This window comes from Excalfactoria chinensis, chromosome 4 (assembly GCF_039878825.1).
Source record: "Excalfactoria chinensis isolate bCotChi1 chromosome 4, bCotChi1.hap2, whole genome shotgun sequence".
NCBI lineage: Eukaryota > Metazoa > Chordata > Aves > Galliformes > Phasianidae > Excalfactoria > Excalfactoria chinensis.
In genome coordinates, this window is record NC_092828.1 from 77,723,992 (window position 1) to 77,748,751 (window position 24,760).

The 24,760-nt window shown below is 40.4% G+C and overlaps 1 protein-coding gene and 1 long non-coding RNA gene across 8 annotated transcripts in view; both read left to right on the forward strand.

Moving 5' to 3' along the window:
* LOC140251995 (uncharacterized) lies at positions 1-24,582 on the forward strand. Its single transcript, XR_011903510.1, has 3 exons — positions 1-45; positions 6,119-6,251; positions 24,462-24,582. It is a non-coding gene; the product is annotated as an uncharacterized lncRNA (long non-coding RNA).
* DACH2 (dachshund family transcription factor 2) overlaps positions 1-24,760 on the forward strand; it is a 259,076-nt gene that overhangs the window by 16,870 nt on the left and 217,446 nt on the right. The gene's annotated exons all lie outside the window — the stretch shown is intronic.

A 24,760-nucleotide genomic window follows, 5' to 3' on the forward strand; every position in this document is an offset into this window, starting at 1 on the left:
CTCTCTCGGAGTTTTTAGTGAGCCCTGACCTGTGGGTAAGGATGGGTAAGCAGGTCTTGCTTCTATTGGATTTGTTTTCTGATTTTGCTTCTTGGGTATTTTGGACCAGGCTCTGGGACTGTGCAGGTTTTTGCTTCATAATTTCCTCCATGCTGTCCTTTGTGTTGTAGTAGGCATTGCCAGAAGCATCCACAGAGTTGTGCTTTCTTTTATGTCTACTGCCATGAGGACTAAAAATCTTGATGGTGATCAGCTTTTTGAGAAACTTATACAAAAAAAGTAGCAAACAAGCAAACAAACAAAAACCAACCCAAAGTAAAGATCTTTAAGAAACAACAAAAAGGCAACCTCAAACAAACAAAACCCCTAAACACCCAGTAACTACCGAGCTGCACAGTGTTTTTCTGCTGCTCTATTAGTGTTCTTTATTTCCTGTCCTGTATCAGCAGTTAGAGTTGTAAGTTGTTTGTGCAAGGAACTGTACTTTTGTTCTGTGATGCTCTGTGGGATTCAGATGGGATTTAACACATGGATGGGGCTGTTTGATTTTTAAGATAATGCCTATGGGGGGGAGTTGTACTGTTAAATTCACCATTAATAAATTAATCAGAATTGGTATTATGGAAGTGTAAGAGTAAACAGGACTCTAACTTAATTCATGTTAATTAATGGAAAATGTTTGTCATGTTAATGTTCATTTTATTTGTGTTCAGGTAATTTATCAGTACTGGAAAAAGGTCCAAGTGAGCTTAGATTTTGATGTGATGGGAAGTGGGCGAAGAGCTTTTTGTATAGATTTTAAAGGCTCTTCAAAGAATTTGTGTGGTGCTTTTCTCTTGCATGGGTTAATGCTTGCTATGTTTGTTTTAATTTAGGTATGATATACTGTACTTACCATGTTGTACTGAAATTGATATAAAGAAAGGAATAGATCAGGAAGACGTTAGCCTGGTATTCTTCAAGGGGAGGTGTTGGTCAGGTTAGGAGTTGGTACACTGCAGTTCTTTGCACACACAGAAGATGCTCACTGTTGCTATTAATAGCACAGGAAATGAAGATCTAATTTTGGCAGCAGGCAGGGAGTGTTTGGGGGATAGTAGAGGTGGTTAAGTTGTATTTGCACGTGTTGGTACATGTGTCTCTTATTTAATTGGTTGCAAAACCTTGCAGCTCTCTTCCAGTAAACAGGATGAAATAGTAATGGAGAACATCAATTTTAAATCAGTTCAGATAAACGCAGATTGCCTGAGGGCTCTTCGTGTACTTGTTTAAGGTTCCTTCCAACCTGAGCCATTCTGAGATTCTTCAGAAAGTAAGGGTGTCCAGGAAGAGAACAGAAAAACAGTGAGAGTGGTGGGTGAAGAGCAGCCCCTGTGTGTTTGAACAGGGGTGGTATAAAGCTGTGAAACAGCATGGAAGGAGTGAGCGCTTATGGCTTGTTGCAGGAATTAGAAGGCAGATGAAGTTAACAGTAGGCTAAAGCAAAAACAGAAGCAGGTGTTCTCAAGTACATCAAACTTTAAAACTCTTTACTGCTGGAAGCTGTGAATGTTTGGCTTTGCATGGATTTCACAGGCTGGACAAGTTAGGACAAGAAGAGTCTGTGCAGAGGTGCTTCCAGGAGAAAACTTGTAGTTACTCAGCACTGCTAAGTGTGTCAAGGAGGTCTTACCCAATGCCCATCAAGTTCTTGGTCAGCTGCTGAGAGCTGCCTTTTGCTTCTTTCAGCTTCTTTGTCTTCTGGATTGCTTCTAGTTAGTAATTGTGATGTGTTTATGAACATTTTGAAGGAACTCTTGAGCACTGGAAGTTGCCAACTAGGTGAAGTGTATTGAAATAATTAGCAAATTGAAATGAACTCTTGAGGAATGTAGGAAAGTTGCTGACTTGGTTTCCTCATTTCTGGAGTTGCATAGCACCTGTTGGGCAGCTGGGGAAAGCTGGGGTGCTGGGCTGCGTCCTGGAATTCCCCCTGGTGCTACCAGCACGTAGCTTTAGCAGGTGAGGCAAAAAGGAAGCTGGTGGTTATGGATCATGGTGTCCTCCATTGGGCTTCCTCAGTGGCTTGCATCTCCTGTTGTGTGAGAAGCTGGCAGCTGTGACGTGGGCTGGGTGACGCACAGATCCTGAGTCTACTGAGTGGGTTTTGGGAGCTGCTCAGGGAATAGATAATAGAAGCACTGGTTTTAACTTTGTCTGAGTTATTGTTAAATAAAAGTAGACTGTTATTGATAATTCAGTAAATTACCAGTTTTATCTGTATGGACAAGATTACAGTTTAAATACGGCAAGGCAAATCAGTTTATTATTAAATGAAGCTTGTTTGTAGACAGTATTTATATGGGAATATATGAAGTGAATGAGGAGAGAAAGTGAATAGCTTTGGTGTTACTGGAAGAATGGGAGCAAAGCTATCTGGGAGCACTGGCAACTTGATCTTTTTTGTTACTTGATAGCACTGAAAAATCACCTTTTAAGGGGTTAATATACCATAATTTACCAGTTACCCGAAGGTAATATATAAAATACATATCGCATATAATATTGAATACGTATCTTTTTAGATTATTATGCATAATGTATGTGTTCTGTAATGCTGTATTTTCAATCTGGAGAGTTGCTTATGACCCAGCTGAAAAACAAATATTAAAAATCCATTTTTGGGAAAAGAGTGCTTTATATGGTGACATACACACTTCAAAAGAAACTTCTACAAGGCTCTCTATAGCGCGGCTTGGAAATCAAATAGTGAAGTATCTAAGCAGTATTTCTGACTTGCACTTAATGCATTTCAGAAAACTTATTTTACTTCAGACAGCTGAAAAGAATTGGTCACATTCTTTCTGTAGTGTTTTGGTAAACTTCCTTATGTATTCATTACAAATAATACTTATTAGCACAGGGTTGCCTTCATAACTGTAATTAATGAGGCAATATGATTTCAAGGTCACAGCTGGAAAAAGAGCCTTATCATTTCCTTCTGCTGCTGAGGTACTTGAGCTTTTTACAAGTCAATGAGATCCAGCTCTTCAGGGGTCTGTGGCACTGCTTTTAAATGTTTGACTTCAGGGTGCTTCATCCATAGCTGTATGGGTTCAACATGTGGCGGCAGGAAAAAGTATAATTCTTGAGGACTGGACCTGCAAAACCAAAATCGTCAGCAGGAAGCCACTTAAACTAGTGGAAAGACCATGCTGAAAACAGGGAGGGTGCCTTCAGCTTTAAGTGTCTGGAGGTCTTAAATAACTTGTCAACCCAAGTGCCTTCTGTCACCCTGCTTCTGCGGAAGCCTCTCTTGGAAATAGCTACTGATCTAACTTAAAAAGAAACCAGAAAATGGAATGACATCAGTGCCTCAGAATGTCACAAGCTTCTGGAGCAGATGCTGGCATCCACCACTGCAGAGTGCCCTGAGGTGCCGTGGCACAGTATAGGGTGAGCAGATGGGGCAGCTCGCTACTTCTGGCAGGGGAAGTTCTGGCTCCTTCCAGTTTGTGCATTCCCAGTCCATCCTGCCCTGTTCTTGTGACCCCTTGGTGAGCACAGCTGTTTGCTAGTGTAGGAGGAAACTTAACAAAAACATCAGGTACTAAGTAGTCTTCTACAGGTTTTTTTTAATTGAATAAGCTGAGCAAACAGATGGATGAGCTTTGTAGCACAAGGACAGGGGCACATGTGAACACAGCTGCCTGTGAGGCTGCAGCCATGTTTTGGGCCCTCAGGGTTGTGGAGATGCCAGCTTCAGTTCCTGAGTTGAGCGCAGAGATGTTCCCAGCACTGTGCTAGCAGCTGGCTGCAATTGGTCTTGTGTTCTTTACCTGTGGAGAACATGTTAAACTTCTGATGTAAATGTTCCAGATGCTGTTGTTTCTGTACCCAATATTCAGAAGAGTGGTGGAGTGGGGTATAAAGAACACACTTCATAGACTGAGCAACCTTGTATCATTATGTTTGGTCATCAACTCACAGCTAATTTAGCATGAGTGAGTTTGATTTTTGGTTAAAAACCACATAAGAAGGTGCTGTGTCCTGCAGAAGGGAATAGTTGTTTGTTTGTTTGAATCAATGAAGAATTGATCTTGCTTGATGCTATGGAATGTAGCTAATGGAAGTATCTGCTTTAAGATTTGCGAAACTGAAGTTGCATTTGAATTTGATTTTGATGATCAGAGAACTTAGATATGCGTAGCTCAGCAGAAGCACAGTATGCCTGGATAAAATAGCGTAGCACAGACTGTTGCCTGATGCGTGGTTCTTTTTATTTGTATGTGTGTTATATATGTATACAAACATACAGATCTACATGACATAACATGAACAATTTTCAAGAAGATTTCTGTTAAGCGTTACAAAAATTTATTTGCCTTCATGATTTTGTTTCATTCATCTCAGCATTTCCCTGCGGTGTTCATTGTCACTGCGTACTGCATGTTGAGCTGCTGAAGTAATTTATGATTTTCAGATCTCAGTCTTCAGGTACTTGATGAAAGGAGCGAAGATCAGAGATGTTCAGGTTTGTGTGAAAATCTAAGGGATGTTGAGGCAAGATGCATATTTCTATGGCTGCTTTTGGAAACTTAAGCCTGAGTCTTGAGATGAGAAGGGAGGTTTGATACATCCAAGAAACAGAACCCAGATGCAGTCCTCGGGGATTGAAAATACAGCGTTGGAGAAAGCGCAACTTGGTAGAAATCCATAGGATAGAAAGTCTGTGTTATGGTGGGTGATGGTGAAAAGTCCCTGCCATCTTCTCCAGATTCTCTTCTGTGTATTTATGATAACAGTTGTTTAAATTTTATTATAAATTGAAAAATAACTTATCTCTGCTTTTCTGAAAGCACTAACAAGCCATATGTGTTTTTTTTTCTTTTTCAACCTGTTTCATCAAAGAATCTTATGTATATCTATGTATAATGTGAATAATAAATTTGGTCCCTAAATCCTTCTCCCAAATTAGTTGTTTTTAAAATTTTGCTGCTTTATTATGATCAAACTCAAATGGAATTAAAACAAGCCAAACAACTTCAACTTCCCAAATCTGTGGCTTGGTAGAATTTGACTTTCACTCATTTTTAAGTGACAAATCACAGGTTCATTTGTAGAACAGGTAAATTATTTTTCCAAGTATAATCTGATGTTATTGTTTGTAGTTTTGTGACTATCCCAACATAATTACAACTGTACAGATAGTGTAGACTGGCAAGGATTTTAATCTGGAATGTGCGTTTTCTTTTTGTGGTGAGAAAGAGAGAAATAGGCAACTACCATCTCATTATTTATATATCACGATTCAGTGTCTCAGAGCCTTGGGCTATTATTTCAAAATCCAATATATTCAAACTTTGGCCTCAGAGAGCAGTAGGATCAGTACACAAGAACAATAGAGTGATAAATATAGATTTTTCATTAAGGAAAAGACTATATCCTGTCATGTTTGAATCAGTGTTCAAAAGAACATCTGAGAATTCATAGCCTCCTATAGGCTTTAGCTTTATTTTTGCTGAAAAAATGGGCTTAGAAGTCTTTCCATGTTAGGAATAAAATTTTAATATATGCCAAAGGAGAGCTCCACTGACCCTGTGACTGTAATTTAATGCAAGTCAATTTTAAGTCATGCATAATTACAGGCGCAGTGTGGAGCGCTGCTCATTTTTAAGGACGGTTTGTGCAAAGTGACACAGATCCAGTTGCAGTGCAGCTGGCTAACTGGGATAGGCTTTGGTTTCCTGAGCTGGATTGCCTTTCTTCACTGAGTTCTCTGCTACAGAAGAAACCTGTTTTGGTAGTAACTGTACACACGGTGTGCTTCTCATTGTAGCATAGAAACTGTGGATTTATAGTACTGCAGCTAGGTTAATGGCTGCATATGCTTTTCTATGTGTAAGCATGCCACCCTCACATAAGGGGGTATATCTGCTGAAGATCTTGAAATTGCAGAACTCGGAGCCTTTAATGCATGTTATGATCTGGGAGGTTCTTTTAGACTTCAGAAATTGTTTTCCTTCTCGTTTAGAAAGATTTTCACTCAATTTATTTGAATAGAGCAGCTGTGATAGTGTACAAACAATCAAGATTTATACTGAAAAGTAGTTTTTGTGCTCTTTGTTGTATTCTCAAGGAAACAATTTGTTCTCACTTTGAAGCCAGCAGCCTTAGGCATGTGTGCTGTCCGGTAACCCAACAGTGAGAATTTTGGATTTCTGCAGTGAAGGAAGCCTGTGACTTTGGCTGGGTGCGGATGCCGCAGAAAGGTAATCATTCCATGTTTATGGATAGCTATATAAACACGTCAAGTATGAGTGATAATAACAATACATACTAGGAAAGTTTTTGGTTTGTGCTTTGTACGTAGGCAGCCACTGTATACTGCTGCTGTTCTGTTTTTGAGGCTTACTGGAGGAGACTGTTTGATTTGGTCAAAGGGAGAGTGGAGGCAGACTGATAAACTATGAGTTTTCTTTCTGATTCCTGACAAGGACGTGCTTTATTCTATATTGTTATCAATGCAAGAATAAAATTACACAAATACTATTATTTCACAAGTTTTCTGCTTGCTTTTAGCTGATAGGACTCCAAGTGGATATAGCTTTTTCCACCTGCAATCAAATGTAATAAACCTTCACTGCAGAAGTCGAATTCCTGGGGAAAAAAAAAGTTGGAAGCTCACACTTACACCATAAAACCTTGTTTATTACAACCATCAGTCTTCGAAGATGTGCCCCACAATGGGGTTTGGTAAAGCCATTACAAGGTGCCGTATGAGTTCCATTTGCCTACAGTAAATAGAATGTCAGAAGTGTCAGGGGGAAATAAATATCGGGCTGGTTAAAAGGGAGCAGAGATGGCTCAAAGCATCATTGAGAGGATTGATTTATCTGGCATGCTGTAATGACTGCAGATGTGGATCTGTTATTCTAGATGAGCAATGAATTTGATGAGCTGATAACACAGGGCCAGAGAGGCCTGGTTTTAATTACTGATGAGGAATTTATTTGTGAAGCACTGTGATTTACTGAGGGTTTGTTCTGTTATTGACAGGTGACCTTGGGGGCTTTTCTCTTTTGATGAATAAAAAAAAGCACAATTTTTTTTTTTAAAAGGAAAATGGTTTTATCAGTGCTGTGAATACAGTGAGGTCATTGTAGATACAGTATTGTCTTTCAGACCATCTTTATATATAATTATTTTTTGTAGCAGTTGTTAATCACCTCTTTGATGGAGGCTGCTGTGTATGCTCCACTTGCTACTTGAAAGAGACTAATTTTGGTGTGGGAAGTTGCTAACAAGAAGATGTTGAGGGGAACTTCAGACAAATGACGGAGTCAGATAATCCAAATATGTGTTAATGGGGTGTTCAGCCTTCCAACTACAGATCTTATACACTGTGTGGTACTGCTGCTGTTGTGATTTTTCTTATAGAAAGGAAAAGTACAAAGAAATTGAAGATTTCATTTTCTTACTCCGAATAAATATATTGTCATCTAGTTTTCAGGATGCAGCTTTTTGTTAGACAGAATGTTATTGATAGACCCAGCACTTTCATACACTCATTCATAGAACAGACTTTCCTTTTTGAATGGTGTATTCAGTGGGAATTCTGTTATTATTTCTATACTTATATTCTTAATTTGGGACTGTGGCTGTGAGTTGCAGCATGTTAAAACCAGGATAAATTGAAGTAATTTCTATCCGGTCTGTGTTGGGGTTCCATGGATGTTTACTGGTCTGTAGGCGCTATTTACTCAAAAATAAATAAGCAACCAAAAAACCCTGCCCACATCCAAAACCAAACAAAAACACGGGAACCCCCTGAAATGGAAATAAACCCAAACCTACTAAATAGGAAGCCACTCTGACCCCAGAATCTCACGGATAGTTTTCAATGAATACATGCAGTAGCCTTAGAGTATACTTGGGAGAGGTAGGTACTGAGTCAGGGAGGTGTTTTTCCTTCTTTGTGAGCTTTCCAACAGTAGTAGTATGCAGAAATAATTTTACTCCTAAACTGACAATAATATTTTTATGGATAAACTTGCTAATATAATATTTGTATTGAATATAATTGCTGGGAATGAAGAGACCTAAGCAAACGTGATGCTTCATTTGACCCATGTACACCAAAAATCTATGCAGACTGCTTAGGTGTTATTCTTACGGTATGAAAGAAGGATTCTGTAGGCTAACTGAAGAGGATAGGCATAGTTTATGTTGTGATCAAGGGGAAACCCTTGAGCAGAGAAATGCCAATTACTCAGAATCTCGTGAGGAATGAGTAAGGAGTATGTACTAACAGATAGGTAATGCTGGCTGGGCCTACAAGACTTCTGTGCTGCTAAGTATCTCAGAGTAAGAACCAAGAAAAGATTGCTAGGCAATGATGTAGAATGAAATAAAGTATTATCAGCTTTTCACGTAATGAAATTGAATCTAATATCATGAATTTGCTTTAAAACTATGAACTACCTGCTTTTTACAAATTCCTGTTCTTCTTTTTTTTTTTTTAGTCTTTTTTGGGGTTTGATTGTGCTTACCGTACTAAAAATGCATTACAAGTGGAGATGGAGGGAAGGTGAGGACACCTAGGAAGAAATACAGAACGTTCCTTTGTTTTCAAATGAAGGCTGATGTCTTGACGTACTGGGAAAAGGGAAGAAATAAGGATCATTTGATTAAATGCAGAGCAAAGCAAATTACCAGTCAGACAAAAAAGAAAGTGAAGCTCAAAACCCCCAAAGCCCCTCAAAACAAATGCTGCTCCTCCCCCGTGCCCCGTTCTGTATTTCACTTCTCTTTTCCCCCCCTTGCTCCTGCATTCCCTGTGGGTTTTTCCATGGAAGGGGAACAGTTGACTATTCATACCTTGTTTAAAAAAAACACAGGGTTGAGCTGTAGGGATAGTATTTCAATTAAATGCATCTGACGATTTTAGTTGTACACAGGACTTAAAGATTGCAATTAAACACACTGCAGTTAATAAGAGTATTAGGTAATGCTCTATTTCTACCGATTTACTGATTTTAAGCATCTTTTCATAAAATGTGTTCTAAAAACATTTTAAGCTGCTGCACCTGTAAAACTGGGTATTTGTTTAAATAACAAGAAAATCTGTTGTGGAACTCGCTCTTGTTTGTTCTGAGACTTCTCTGCACATGAGAATATGCTTAGCATGTTTTGCCAGTGCAGATGCCGGGTTAGAGGGTTATGCAGAAGCTTAAACAGTGAACTTGGACTGCAGAAGGTTCATACCAGAGGTGTTGTGCTTTTTATATTACTTGGTTAGTCTGCCTTGATTCAATGAAGACATTCATATCTGGTTTGCCATCCTCAACACAACCCAGTTAGATTCTCAGTGAATGCCAGCTCTTGTAGATGGCTGTCAGTAGTATTTCAACACAGGCAGCATTAATTACAAACATTCAGTGTTTTTGGTCCCATTTAAGTTTCCTGATGCATCTTGTTCAACTTCTTATTCAGTGATAATCTGAAAATACAGCTGGCTTGTTTCCTGCGCCCTTGCATCAGGTGCCTTCCATTCTTGATGTGTAAAGAATGGCTTCGGGTCTTGGGAAACCTCACTAAGTTGATGACTATATGCTTCTTTCACTTCAGTTAGAAGTGACAACTCTATTCTTACGAAGCAGTTGTTTTGCCAGATGTAATGGCTACATGACAGATGCACTGAAGGAAATAGGACTTGCGTTAATTTGCAGTGTAGTCAAGAATTCAGAATGGAATCTTAACATAAGGTAAAGTGGTCCAAGCCTGGAGGTGGAGCCCCTTGTTTGCTACAAAATCCCTGATAAGCTCTGTATTGTGAAAATGACATCTCGAGACTCACAAGCTGTGTATATTCTGGGGCTGCTGTGGCTCTTGTTTGATTCTGGTTACTGTGGGACACAAGAATCAGCACAGTGAAGTCTGGAGGGTGGACAGAAAGCCACGTGCTTGTAAAATGTCCTAATAATCCTTTAAGCAAGTTGGAATATTTCTTGGGAGTTCCCCGATACTAAGAAAAGATGAGACACATCTTCTGTAATGGTTTCTCTAACGTACATTCATTAGAAGCCTGAAGTTTGGTCTTGGCCTGATAGGGGACTTGCACCTGCTGAATGGTTTATTTTTCTTATAAACCAAAAGTGATGACTACATCTGACAACTTTAAGCCATTACAGTGCTATCTATGAAGTTTAAACTTTCTAGCATCTTAACATGCAGGGTAAGTGGAATTAGTGGAGTTGAAAGTTTTTACAGGTTCTGCGGGGCTAGGCTGAGCTAGGGTGCAATGCTCTGGAAGGTACATTGCTTATTGCGGCTTCCCCCGAGTGCCAGCCTGTGTTCCATGTCACTGTTAGTGGCAAGGATGGAAAGGACAAATGAGTGGTTGTATAAAATCTGTGCTTGTTAGAGCAGTCTTTCTTTCAGTCTCCCCCCCGTGTCCCTCTTTTTTCATGGCTAAATAATGTAATTTTTAGTTTAGGGTTGTAGTCTGTTTCTGAATTTCTTCTTGTTCGTACAGCAAATGTTCAGTGACAGTTGTGTGTATGAAAATGACTTTATTGTTTGACAATGTGAACTTGTAAATTGCCCTTCCCTATTTCCAGCCTCTCTTGTACTTTATGTCAATACCTGTGATGCAGGCCGTTGGTAGAAGGCAGTGTGTTCCTTAGCTCCCCTTCAATCCCTGTGGGGCTGCTTTGTGATTAGCAGCTGGTGCTTCCAGCTTCATTGCCTGGATTTCCCAGAGCCCTCAGCATGGAGCGAAACACTCGAGTTCTCAGCTGCTCAATGGAATCCGACAAGAAGCATCTCTGCAAGAAGGAAGTAAAGGACAGTCTGATGACTGCCTGCTTATTTCTTCTTACTTTGGAGTGATTGCTTTGGGGGCCAGATGGAGGAGTTGTGAGGCTGAGTTGGCCATGTTGCTGCTTGCCTGGCAGTGCTCTGAAGGACTCTGCTTTCTGACTTCTGATGAAGTAAAACTTACGGTTTTCTCCCTCACCAAAGTCTTATTTTAATTGCTAAAACCCTCTTTTCTTTGTAGTTTGACCTTTTCAGGTGTAGGTGTGTGTATATAGCAAGTTCTCTATTTGCTAGTCTCTACAAAGGGAATGTTTTTGTGTTCATTCGCATATGGGGTCTGTTGCTGTTGCTGTGTGATATACCATCAGGACGTAGCATTAGCAGAAGAGTGTCTGCGAGGCAGATGATCAGAATGACCTAGAATATAACTGTGACAGTGCCAGTACTTACTGGAAGAGTCTGCAAATGGACAAAAGAATTCTGTTAGGAATTATTTTCAAAATGTTTGGGGTTTTTTTGTTAATTAGGGCGTGGATTCCATTTCAACTTCCAGGTTTAATTTCCTAACGATTGTATGTAATCGTATGCTTAAGCAGTCTAAAGAAGAAAGTGTTAGTATTTTTGAATGTTTAGCTCACATAGACTGAGATCTTGCCCCAGAACCAGTACTGCTCTGCCCAACTGAGATATCTAATGACATAGTGCAAAGCAGGGTGGCTGCAGGACATAATGCACGTAGAAGGTGAAGAGCTGATGTTTAAATAAATAGCAGATGTAGGAATAAGTGTTCTTTACTATAAGAAAGGTATATAGTGCCATTAAGAAAAGTCTTAATTCATCTTGCAGTGTTAACTGTTTGATCACATGACATTATGATAAGACAGATGTTTTAATTCAGTGTGATAGTATCTGAAAGGTGCTGTGTGCTCTGAATGTGCTCCAGGATGAGGAGCAGTTCACACTTCCAATTGCAGATGATCTCGGCCTGCCTATAAAACAAGTAACAATAGCATTGTATAGGAGAATAGAAGACAGTCCCATAGTTATGTCATAGTTTAATCAGTAAACACTGCTTGTGTAAATGGAATGTAATCAATGTGGTTCTGTACAAACGCTACTTGAGTTTGCGATCCCTTGCTTCTGTTGAAATCCCTTTTTTGCATGCAATTCTATTCCAGTTCTCATTTTACCTACATGTCAGTATGGGATGCCTGTTTCTTAATGGAGTTGTTTTCCACATAACTTCTGCAGGTCTCTGCCTCTGCAGTTAGTGGGCTTTTTCATGATGCTGTACTGGCTTTGTGTAGAAGATACACGAGATCACTTAACCCTTCCAAATCTGTCTGTGTTTAGAACAAGCAAGCAGTGTCTTGCTGGCATTCACGTGGAGGGACAAAGTGTAAAAGCTGGCTGGGGGCTTGTCGTTATGGCCATTTTTCCCTGTGAAACTTGGTTCTGTGTGAATGACTGAGTTAATTTAAACTTATGTGGATTAGAACGTGTAGTTTGTCATGCAATAGATTGTTCGACTGTCAAGCATCAATAATGCCATTGTAGTGCAAATCGCAGCCTGGTGAGATACCCTTCATATTTAAGGAAGTTCAGGTTTGGTTTGGAATGAATAATCTTCGAACTCTTAGTGAGCAAAAGTGACAAGAAGCACCGTAACTGAATGCAAACGTATGATACGGCTGGGTTAGAGGTTGTTTAATGCTGTTTATGACATCTGTAAAAGATAGGTGCTTACACGTTCCTCCATCTATTTGTCTTTGTTTAGTATTTCTTTTGATGGATTTCTGTCATTTTTACATCACATAGATGAATTTGCATTGACAGGTTTTCTTTAGGTCTGTTTTAAGAAGCATACCTCTAAAATTACAGTTTCATGTGGCGTTCATTTATATAATTTAGAAGTGAATAGTAAGATACACAGTTCTGGAGAGAAGACCTTTAAAATACTCGTTATTGGCATCACCGATAACAGCTCAGATGGGGTAAAGCAGCTCTGTTTATAGACACCCTCTCACTCAACATAAGATTATGTTCCAAGTTTTTTGTCACTGTGCTAGAAGTCGTTTTTGGCTCATCTTATCACATTGAATTTCCTTCAGGTTTTTTTCCTTGGGATGAGGCCGGCCTCCCGCCAGGCAGCTGCGTGCAGCCGGGTGCTGGCCCAGGTGCGGAGCTGCCGGGAAGTCCTGAAGGGTTCGCAGCTTTCAGCACCAAACTGTGTTAGGATGGGAAAGCGGTGTTCGCTCTTTTGACAAGTGCGGCACTTAACCAAGGAGCAAAAATGATACGAAGCGCGCGATGTACCGAGGAAGGAGCTGTCTGTGCGGACAGTTGGGTGGCGCGTTGTTGGAAAAGATTTTTCTAATCCGCTCGCTGGATCGCATGAAAACAGATCCGAATTCCGCATGGTTTTGCACGTCTTGTGGGGATGCGCTGCCCTTACGGCTCCCGGGCGGAGGTGCGGCCCCGCGGGCTGCGTGCGGGCGGGGGCTGCCCGGCTGCGCTGCTCCGGCTGAGGGACGGCCGAGTCCGGCGCCTTGCAGAGCGACGCTCCCGCTCGGCTGCCCTGCCTCCCTGCGGGGTGCGGGAGCGGCTCCGCGTGGATGTTGCTGTGGAGTCTTTTGAATGTGAATGTGAAGCAGTTTGTCTGTCCTTTGCTTCGCAGGAATTCTCTTTTAAAAAACAAAGCTGTGGCTATGAAGTGGTCTATTGGTCCCAAAACTTATGAAAAGGAGGGGGAGGGGGTGCCTGGACCCATCTTTACAACAACAATCAGCCTTTGTAAGGTTTCATTCCAGGCTAATGGCTGGTGAAATTGTTCTGGGTAGTTAAAATGAAATGAAATGAATTAAAGAACATGAAGGAGAGCAAGCAGAATGGTTTATTGCTTTTCTTTGAAGGCACAATAGCTATACTCTGTCTCTTTTTGTTACTCATATCTGTGTGGCGGATATTTAGAGTCGGGGTTTTGAATAGCATGATGGCTAAATGAGGGCTATAAATCGAGGGCTATGGTGCAAAATCCTAGTGCTAGCAAGTACTAAAACACAATACCGAAGAGACTGGGGTCTAAAATTGTTTTAAACTGATGAATATGCAGACATAAAAGCAAGAAATGTATGCGTTTCCCACTAGAAAACTTCCCAAAAACACTAATGATCGATTCTTTAAGATGTCAAATAGACATTTAGAACACGTTATTGCTTCTAATTTATGCTGGAATGTATTCGTAAGTCTGAACATACATACTGCAGAATTGAAGTGTGTGAAACAGGAAGGAGTCAAATATTTTATTAATGTGAATATCAGAATGTGAAGTCACTCTGTATTGCTCACACATCTACAGCCGAAATGGATTAAAGAAAGTGTTAATTTGCTCGTAGTGGCACGAAAGTATCTCAGAATGCAGTAATGAAGCTTAGAAAGTGCTTGGCTGGAGGCTACAGTTACACAGCTGGAAAAATAGCATCATATCAGGTTAGGGTCACGTTTGTCTAAGAAAAACTAACAGGAGGATTTCTATTGTCAACACAGGAGATGAGCAGAACGATAAGGCCGAATTATACTCTGATCCACCCGTTATAGCAGTGAGTAGAGATTAAAGCCTCACCAGGAGTTTCGTTACTCTTACACATTTTTCACAAAGGCAGCACTCGTGGAGGTACTGATACAGAAGGATCAGAAACTTTCAAGAAGTTGTTCTGACTGTGCATGCAGATATGAGCTACTGGAAGCATGCTTACACCCACAAAAGATATGTAACAGATCTTTAAATGTTAGTGTCTGCACCTCGGCCTCCGGTCACATAGATTGCTATTCCTTAATTTAATGTGAAATGTTTCTATTGAGATTTTGGAGGGATAAGAAAGGTCTAAAACATGAGCATAAGAATATGAACTAAATTGAAGAGATCTTACAGTCAGTGACTGCATAACGGTATGTCATGGGGTTATCTAGATCAATCTGTGTCTGTGACAGGGGGGCAGTAGGTCTGTGGGTCCCCCGGCCTCCAGAAATGGGAAGGGAAAGGGGTAGGGAGATGGGAGCTGGGCTCAAGGAAACAAACAGATCAGTGGCATCAATCTAAGGAGGAAAACTTACTAACTACGATATCAGAATGCAAAATAACACAATATAATGTGATCTAATTGAAATTGAGGCTAATAAGTAAAAGAAGAGAGAGTTTTCTGAAAACTGGAAAGCCTACTTTGAAATTGAAGCTTGCCAGGCAGTGAGAGAGAGAGCGAACGTTACTTCTGTGACGTATTTCCCTCTCTGACCGTGTGGTCCTCTGGGACGTGTAGTAATTCTCTGTGCTTCACGTGATGTTATGATGTGGAATACCAATAGAAAAGTTAGAAAACCATGACATTCCACCCTTTATTCTACATCATTAAATCATGCTTAATATACATACGTGACACCTCTTCTGCTGGTGATGTTCAAACTTTTTTACCTTTAGGTCAGTCCATGATCACCACTAGGATTCCTGGATGGCTGAGGTTCCCCATCCAAGCTTGTTGTGTAATCAGCGCAATCCACTTACTCCAAGTGGCATCATCGAATTAAACAAAACTTGAGGTGATCTTTGCTTTTAAATACCGTTGTCATCCTTGCAGAAGTTAGTTTAGTTGGCTGCAAAATAGATTCTTACCTTTGTGTTCCAGTTCTTTTTGCAGCTGAAAGCCATTGCTGATGTTCTGAGCATCCAGTGATGAAAACTGGAACAGTTTCATATTTATGTGCTTCTAAAAAAGAAATAAAAAGCAATAAAAGCCTTCTACAGGTGATCCAGCAACTGTTATCGTAGTACCCACAGTCAGTAGTGCCATATACTATAGTAAAGCATCAAACTGCAACTGTTTTAAGAAAGTTTTTTATGATAAGGGTGGTGAGGCACTGGCACAGGTTGCTCAGAGAGGTGGTGGGTACCCCATCCCTGGTGACATTCAAAGTCAGACTGGATGGGGCTTTGAGTGCCTGGTGGAGCTGCAGGGGACCTTCAGAGGTCCATTCCAAGTCAGAAGATTGTATGATGCTGTATTTTCCTTGGGGGAAATAGGCAAGTATTGCTTGATTTAAGTTATCCACTTCTTTCTGTAATTTTTCTAACCGTACTTTGGAGACTTGTGTAGTTATTCTTTGTTGAGCTTTTTAGCTAATTTTGCACGAACAGTAATGTTGCTACCATAATACTCTGATTTTTTTTGCAGTTTCGCTGCAAGAGCTTAAGGGCTGATAAAACAGTACGTTGGTTATCCTTCCATCAACATTTTTACACTGTTGTTAATGTTACTGTGAAATTTTGTAATGCAATGAATTCACAGTAATTTAACATGGAATAAAGAACTTAAAATATTGATCTTTCTGGGTTATTTCATTTGCTTTTAAAGGTAAATGACGCATTAACACCTGAGACTGCAACATTGATCATAACATTGTCACTGTAAAAGCCCTAACGGCTGTCGGTTTACTTCAGGGTTGATATAAAGAGCAGCCTACCTTTAAATCAGGTGATTAACTTGCTTATCTGTACTGGAGCTGGAAGAGGGTTTCCACTGAGTTTCAACAAAGGGCAGATTGACAAATTCAGCTTTGGCCACACAATGGGAGTTTGCTTATGATGGTGACATTAATTTTCCACTTGCTGAGCGTTTCTCAAATGGAATTCCTGTGATGAATGCTCTCATCTTCTCCTAGATGCGAAGTTGTGTTCAAAACAGTTCTCAGAAAATACATCTGAGGTGCCCAGGAATGGAGATGCTTCTGGATTTTGTGTTTAGAAATGTTATTGTTACCTCTGTGAAACTCTCTTGGAAATGTCACAGGCTGTCGCTGATCCCTTCTGTGAAGGAGAAGAAAAAGTGACAGTTTGAGGGTTTCAAACTTAGTGCTCTTGTGGTAAAAAGTGTTGGGAAGATAGCATGAAAATAAGTCCTGTTTCCATTGTTGTAAGGGCTGTTGTGTGTCTTGTCTGTTGAAGTAATGCTGTTTGCAGGTAGAAAGCTTTGTTACTGCTTGACTGCATCTTTTTGATTCAGAGATTGTTTCAGTGGGCTCCCATGCTTCCCTAACTGCCATTCATAACTTCTGTAGTTTCAACACGAAGAAGGGTTTGCTCGTGGGTCCTGTTGCTGGTTGTTACATTTCTGATAAAGTACAAAAAATTTCTGAAAGCCTGAAGCAGTTTGAAGAGAGGATGTTGGTGCTGGATGGAAACGTGTCTGTTGGGGGATGTGAAGGTCTGTGTAAAGATACAACTCTTGAAGGCTTCTCCCATTTCTGCTGTTTTTCTCCTTCTATATTTGCCTTCTTTTTCTTCGATAACTAAATAGATAATGAAGTTAGGGAGTGCTGGCAGGGCAGGGAAAGAAGGGACCTGGCATTTAATGTTGATGGTAATACGTATTTTGCACAGAAAACATTGATCTAAGATGCTAAAAAGCAAGATCAAGGGAAGGAGTTAATGTGATTTGAAAATGTTTAATGAGCAAATACAGTGGGGACTTAGGATTCAATCCTCCATTCCCCCACCTCATTGCAATAGTCCTTGGCGTCCTGAAGGTAGATGACAACTTTTAATGCTCAGTGCTGATTTTTTGTTTTCATGTAATCATGAAGGAAAGTCTAATAAACTAATAAAGGTTGCATGTTCTGTTTTTTTCTTTTAGCCAGTTTAGCAGAAAGCAATTGAGAGCTCATTCTAGTGGCTGATGAAAATCATAAACCAAAACACAAAATAAAGGCTAAAGTATAAATCAGTGCTACTGAAAAAATGCTCCCAAACCAGCTGTGCTTACATACATCAAGTTCACATTATTAACTATGGCATTTCTCCAACCACTGTGTTGTCAGCACAGTGCATGGAAGCCTTCATCTCTGCCCATTATTTCTTTTCATAAGAATTAAAATAACTTCAGAAAATAAAATTGAGGATGAAGTGCAAAAGATACACTGCTGAAAATAGTGGGTTTCGTTCAGAAGCATTTGTTTAAAAAAAAACAAAAACAAGCAGTGAAACAGCGTTTGTTAAGTTTGTTTAAGAAGAGCTGCAGTTTGCTAAGCTGGAGATAAAAAATGTGCGTGGAAGATGGCTGCTGTTAGCCCCGCTTTGGACTGATGGATCAGCCCCGAAGTGGCGTCGGGGCAGGGAGACATCAGCTTCAGTAATGGAGAGATGTCTGCTGGAAAGATTGCTCTATCACCATGATGGGTTCCTCACATGTTATAAATCTGAGATTGTTCTTTCCTGCCACAGAAATGAGCAGCTCTTTCTCCTCCCTAGAATGAAATGTCGGGTAGAGAAAGGAACAGAAATGAAAACGAAAAGTGAGGAAAGTTATCTTTTTAACATAAATCTCATGTGGAAAGGGTATCAGAGCCATTAGCTGTGTGAAAAACTGCACTCTGCCCATCTTCTACCTACACGTGGAAAGCAACAAGCATTTTTATGGCATCTCCCTCTCCCTTCCCTTGTGCTTTTAATCTAGGTGCAGCAGCAATGGAGTGCTCTAAATCTCTGTGTGGGAAGTGAGGTCCAGGGTGCTGACAGCTCAGGGAGCTGCCATCCGTGCTGCAAGAAGTTGGGAAAAGGGGGTCCTGTCATTGCCTTGAGATCACAGTAAGGGGTTGACAAACAGTGGTTACTCACTGTGTTCTGTGGCACTTGCTTGTCTGGTTGCATGTCCTTGAGAAGTAGGACACATAATCACTGCCTATAAAAGCTAGGTCTGAATGCAAGGAAACTTCCGCCCCACCTTCCTTTCCCTCTTCTTGATGCCATTGTTGCATCCTTTGTCTAGAATAGGTTTATCTGGTGTTCCCTACGAGGAAGCTTTGTAATGCGTCCTTTTGAATTTGTTCACAGAGCATTGGTAGTTCTGGAAGTGTTGGTTGCAGACAGGTTTTATTGAGTTGATGGAAAAAAAAAAAACAACCCTAACTGCAAGGTTTTTTTCTTGCTGGTAAGCGAGTACTTCATATTCCTAAATAAAGATGCACGTTAAGCATAATTGTCAAATTTCTGTGAGCTCTGATTAAGTTCAGTTAGCTTGTCAGCACAGATTTCATGAAAGAAAACAAACGTAGGTGCAATCATTCAGCTAACTTGCAAAGGAAACTTGGAACAGAACTTGTTAAATGTAATTCAAACCAGATATAGAAAAGTGGTAGTTAAATACAATATAATGTGGTTTTCATAGGTAGGTCATGCTGAGAAGACTTGATAGCTGTGTTTGATAAGATCACTGGTTTTCTATGCAAAGGAAAATTTGTGTCTGCCATCTGGAGTTGTGTAAGGCATATAATATGGGAAATTAGAGGAGAGGTTGGTAAAAAGGGGGTATATGCAGAGGAAATATTAGGTGAGTTAAGTTGGTTGGGGTTATAAAATACAGTTTGATATTATCAGGGTTAAGGTAGATTACTAGTTGTGTTTGCAAGGATTGTTCTGGGGCTGAACTTATGTTTTTAATGATCATTTTGGCACAAAGACTGGCAGCATGCGAATGCAGTTTGCTGAGAGCAAGTGTAAGAAGGTACAGTCATTACATGAGAGGATTTAAAAAAGACAGCTTGGTGATATGAAGATCCAGAACAGATCTTGTTGAAACTCCGCTAATTCAAGTTGCTACAGATAAATTCTTGCCAGTGTCCTGAACAAGTGCATTGATAGAGGTTTCAATAGGAAGTTCCACTTCTACTTTAGGTGTTTCTCGTTATCTCGAATTATTCCTGTTTTTTTTTACACTCACAGCACTGTCTTGCTGCCAGCTTGCAGTCGAAAATGGGATCTACTCCGCAATGGGGGACATGGAAAGCCTCTAAAATGTTTGGAGCACTCTGTTAAAACAGTTGAATTGCAGCTCAAGTACTGTTACCATCTTGTCAGCATGTTTCATATTTCTGTTTTGTGTTCGTCATCATAAAGTTTGCCTTCTGCCTTTTCTCAGTTGTTCATAACATTTCATTTTAGTCTTCTAATTGTCTGTTTTATTTTTTCTCACCTGCTATTGAGACTCTTGCATTCCTTCTTGTTTGTTCTTCCCTTTATATTTTTATATTCGTATTTATGGTCCTGCATGTTTATTTTTACATTGTACTTTCTCTTTCTTTCTATAAACTGTGTTCTGACTTTATTATGAGTAATAGCTTGAATCCCTCTGTGCCCCGTAGGGTGCTCAGCTATGTTAGGTGTTGAGCACAGTTGTCTGCCTTCAGTTCTGCCTGAAGTTGACAGTCTCAAGAGACCTTCACTTTTTTTTTTTTCTTTAATTCTGTCTTTGCAACAGAGGAGAAAGAACAAGCAGACGTGCTTGATGAATGTTACAGTGCTGCCACTGTTCTGTTCTTCTTGCTTCCTTCTACCTGCAAGAGGAAGGAAAGAAGTATTTGAATTGTACTGAAGTGAAAGACAGCTTCACTTCCACAGGGCAGCGTCTCAGGAGCTGAAGGTGGGGTTGTGATTTCAGAGGCGAGCTGCTGGTGCTTGTGGATGAGATGGTGGTTTTAAAGGAACCCAAGCACCTCCAATTTAGAAGATCCACAGACAGAGTACAAGTGTAAGGAATGGGGAAAGAAGTGATCACAGGGTGTTTGATGCTGGGTGGGATGTCTGGAGGCTATTCTGTCCAAGCCGTTCTCAGGCAGGGTCAGCTGTAGCAGCCTGTCCAGGGCTGTGCCTGGGCAGCTTCCGACAGTTTGTTATGTTGTCTGATTTACTCCTGTTCTTAACTTCCCATGTTACTCTTTGCTGATTATAAAAGAGGTCCTACAAGTGCTTTGTGGAGGAAGAACCTTTGGGGATTTTCTTCTCTCTGGTCATGTGTTTAGCAATGAAAACTTGTTTTGTGTGGTTTCTCTTGATCACAAGCCTATCTCTGATGGCATTCACCTTACCTTTGTCTTTAAAAATACTCTAGTGAAATAACAGCGCAACAATAGCAACCAAACAAAAACCCTCAACCAAGCCAAACAAAAGAAACTCTGAGAATGACTTGAGATTTTGGGTGACTGGGAGCCTGAGTGTACATATTCTTGCAGTAGTCTGCATTCTAAATTATCAGAAATCATTTGACATGAAAATGAGATAAATATGTATTTCGCTTCTTTTTGAAGACCTGTGAGAGGTGTACTCAGCTTCAGTAGGTTTGTTGTTCCAAAGTTCAGATAGTTGAAATGAGTGTTCAGGTTCCTGAGCTGTCTGTACTCTGTTCCCTCTGATGTTCTCTGGCCACTGCTCCTTCTCTGGTCCGCAGTACCTGGCACGTGGGTTTTGTATTTTTCTTCTGTGTTCCTGAAACTTAAAACTGGCAGTCACAGATGAGTAAGTAAATAAGAAGCAGTGAATAGCAGTTCTAATACTTTCACTCTTTAGATGAGTGTTTTACAGTGTTAATACAACTTCAGAGACTGACAGACAACTGGCAGTTGTCGAAGTGCTGGAAATGAAGTGGTGTTCTCTTTTAGTAAGCAGAACTGGGCTGTTCTGTGCACCTCTGTTGGCCGGGCTGTGGCTCACTGCAGTTTCTCAAGGTTCCTCCTGTGCTGCTTCGGCCGCAGGGAGTTCTCCTGATCTCCACAAGTTCTCTCACCGTAGCAGGGAGGCGGTGGTGTCCATGAAAACACTGTAATCTTCAAGCGATTTAAACTGCTTCTGCATCTGAGATGGATGATGTGCAAGCAGTTGTGGCATTGTAGTGTGGCAGGAACCTGGGTCTTGCTGTTGGCCCTGTGGTGGGCTCCCATTGGGACTGGGTGGTTTGTTTACGGTCAGGCTGTCCTCTGATTTTTCTGGTTGGCGAATGGGTCTGTGAGCGTAGTGTCATCAGGCACCGCGTGGGAAGTGCCACGTAAAAAATAAATGTGCCGTGAGGGGACAGCGTAAGTCTATAAATTTGGTATGATGCAGAATTTATCTGCTTACCTGACTTCTGTTTTTACTGGAAGCCTGGAAACAGAAGCACATGAAATTGTGTGAGCTTTCTCATCAGGCTTGGCTGTTACAGGATCTTCTGCTCTCCCTGCCCCTGGAGCTGGACCCTTGGAGCTGGATGCTCATTTCTCTTATGGTGTCTGTTTTACATTTGGATCCTTTGGAATTTCCTTGGTGTGTTTTTCAAATTCATATTGCTTGCCAAGAAAGCAGGCTTACTCAGTAGGCTGGTTGCAGGTTTAAGCTGCCTATTTACTATTTATTTGGTTTTACTTTGCTGTTATAATATTAAGCGAAGATTCGTTTCTCTAGTTATGAGCCTGTCCTGTGCTTGGATCCTGCATGGACGCTGTATGTGTGGAGTACCTGTATTTACCTGCTGGAGGGAAAAAAAAGGCAGATGAAACATGGCCTGTCAGATTTCTTGGGGAAATAGAACTTTATTTTTGGTGATTCTTGTGGGACTTGCTCTGTTCCAACAACTGAGGATTTTAAGGGAAAAGGGTTAATGTTGTCAGTTTCATAATGAAGTGTAAGTTTGGCAGGAAGAGGAACTCCTGATGAACATTGCTTAGCTTGTGCCATGCAATCAATGTCTCTAACTATCTGAATGCAAAATGTCTTCCTTCTGTTTTGTCCCTTGTTAGTACCTTGCTGCCTGGTCTGTTGGAAGCTTAAGCATGTGCTTTCATATAACACCTGCCTTGGTTTCCTTTAAATACATGAACTTGCACAATAATTCCAAATTTAGGACAAAATTAAACTTGGATGATGAGTGCGTTGGTGCCAGCAGCTACAGAGCTTTCATGATCCCCCAATTAGAGATGTGTTTTGTTTGTCAGAAAAGACTGGAAGTGTGTAGGAATTAAATTAGGTACGATATTTTAAGACTAGTATTCAGTTTTTATATCTTGAAGTTGATCACAGAATTTAACCTAATGTGAAGTTATTTCCTGGTCCATTGAGGAGCTTTTGTCTACACCGCAGGAAGATTGCGTTCCTGTTTAACCTTACCTTTTGAGGCTTTTCTTCTGCACGTTTTCCTTTAGAGGACATAATAAAAGGAACGCGGAGAGTGGACGTGACATTCAGGTTTAAAAACGAAGCGTTTAATGGAATCATGAATAAATGGAAACAGATTTGTCTGTCAAAAATTAAATAGGAGTATTCTTTGATTAATATCAAAATCTAATCTAAAATAGTTTTAGCCATTTCATACAGGTGACATCTGTGCTTAAATATAATTTCCTCTCCCTGTTCTGGCATGACTGTTAATTACTTACTCAATGTAGTTCAACATTTAGTTAATAAATATGTCAAGCTTTTACCATGGTGTTCTTTTTGCAGAGTTGTGAATTTGCAATTAGTTTTAGATTTACTACATGGTGACAGACAGTGCTGTATAAATAGAGGTTAAACACACAATTTACATATTAATTTCATGATTCATTTATTCAATGATTTATGTGGATATAGATTGTATTTAATCTTGGTGCTGTAGTTGTTTCAGGCATGACGAACAGAATCACTGCACTGGCAGAGAAGTAATGATGTCTGTATTGAGCTATAGAAAGCAGAGAGGAAAAATGAGAGATCTCGAAACGCAATGATTCATTAATCGCCATAGTTTGTAAGAGGCTGGTGAAAAGCAGCAAGAGGCTTCTAAAGCATGGGCAGGCAGGCACGAGTGCGTGTGTACATGAGCACACATGTCTCCAGCTGTGTTCGGTACTCCATTTAGAGCAGGGCATGTCGTTGGGTGGTGTTTTGGGCCTGATTCCGTTAACCTTGGCAGGCATGTCTCCCTATGTGGGGGTCCTTTTGCACAGCCTGTTGTCAGCTTTTCACACTTAGGAACACGTGTGCTTAAAATTAAACAGGACTTTTTTTTTTTTTTCTGTGTGATATATCTACTTAATGTGCTCAAAACTCTTGTTTGTAATTTCTCTTCCGTTTGTTACAATGCAGCTCAAATATTACAATGTTTAAAGGAAGTTTAATTAACATTTATTTAATCTATTAAAAATGTTCGGGATTTGACCCTTATCATTTTGTCATCTTTATTGAAGGGAATACTGGAGTATTTATGAGAACCTGTGAGACTCCGCTGCATGCTTTTTACTTTGTTTGCCTTTTTTAGGTAGGTGGAAAAATGAATTGGTTGAGGAAGCACTTTGAAAATTCAGTTAGGCTTGTAAGTACTTAAGCTTGCATGTGCATTTGTCATTTTGAATTGCTAACCTAAAGCAGGGTTTTAGTTTCGTTTTCCTTCCAGCTGTGTGAAAGCATAAAGCTTTCTGAAGTGAAGGGAATCCCTGACCTAATGTAGCAAACTGTGGCCTTGAAATGGATGCGATACAGTTCAAGCAGTGTTGAATTAGCATACAGTTCATTTAATTCAGTACATACAGACCTGGACCTCTGGACTCTTTTGCTGCAGTCTGATTTCAGCAGCTCTCAACCTGTTAGCCAGCAGAACCACAGATGAAGAGTTGATCAGAGATGCATTGATGCTGGGGACGTTCTGCAGGAGGGCTTTGGAGCAGCATTCAGGAGGACTCAAAACCGAAAGCTGCATTAATTTGTATTTAGTCTGGGTAAAATGTTGGGGTTTGGAAACATGAGGACAAACTCAAAGAGCTGACCTTTTTTATTCTGTGTTTTGGTTTTTTTTTTCCATAGCAGATTTTAAATCAAACTGGGTTTTTTGCTTTAGATTCTGAAGGGAAAAGGACAGCCTCCTTCCTGCTGATACCTGCTGTACTCCTCCCTGCTGCTGTCTTAGAGTTCTCTGAGTGGATGTTTGCTCAGAAGCCAGACCTGTGAGTGAATCCCACGTGCCTGTTTTTCCAGCTGCTTTGTGACTGGAGAGGGGAGACCCCACCTTTAGTGTGTTCTGTGAATCCCCATGGGTTAATGGCTGCAAAAATAAAATGAAAGAACAAAAAAAAAAAAAAAGTAAAGAAAAAAGATAATTGGAGCAAATAAACCATAATAGTTGGAGACAGATAAAGA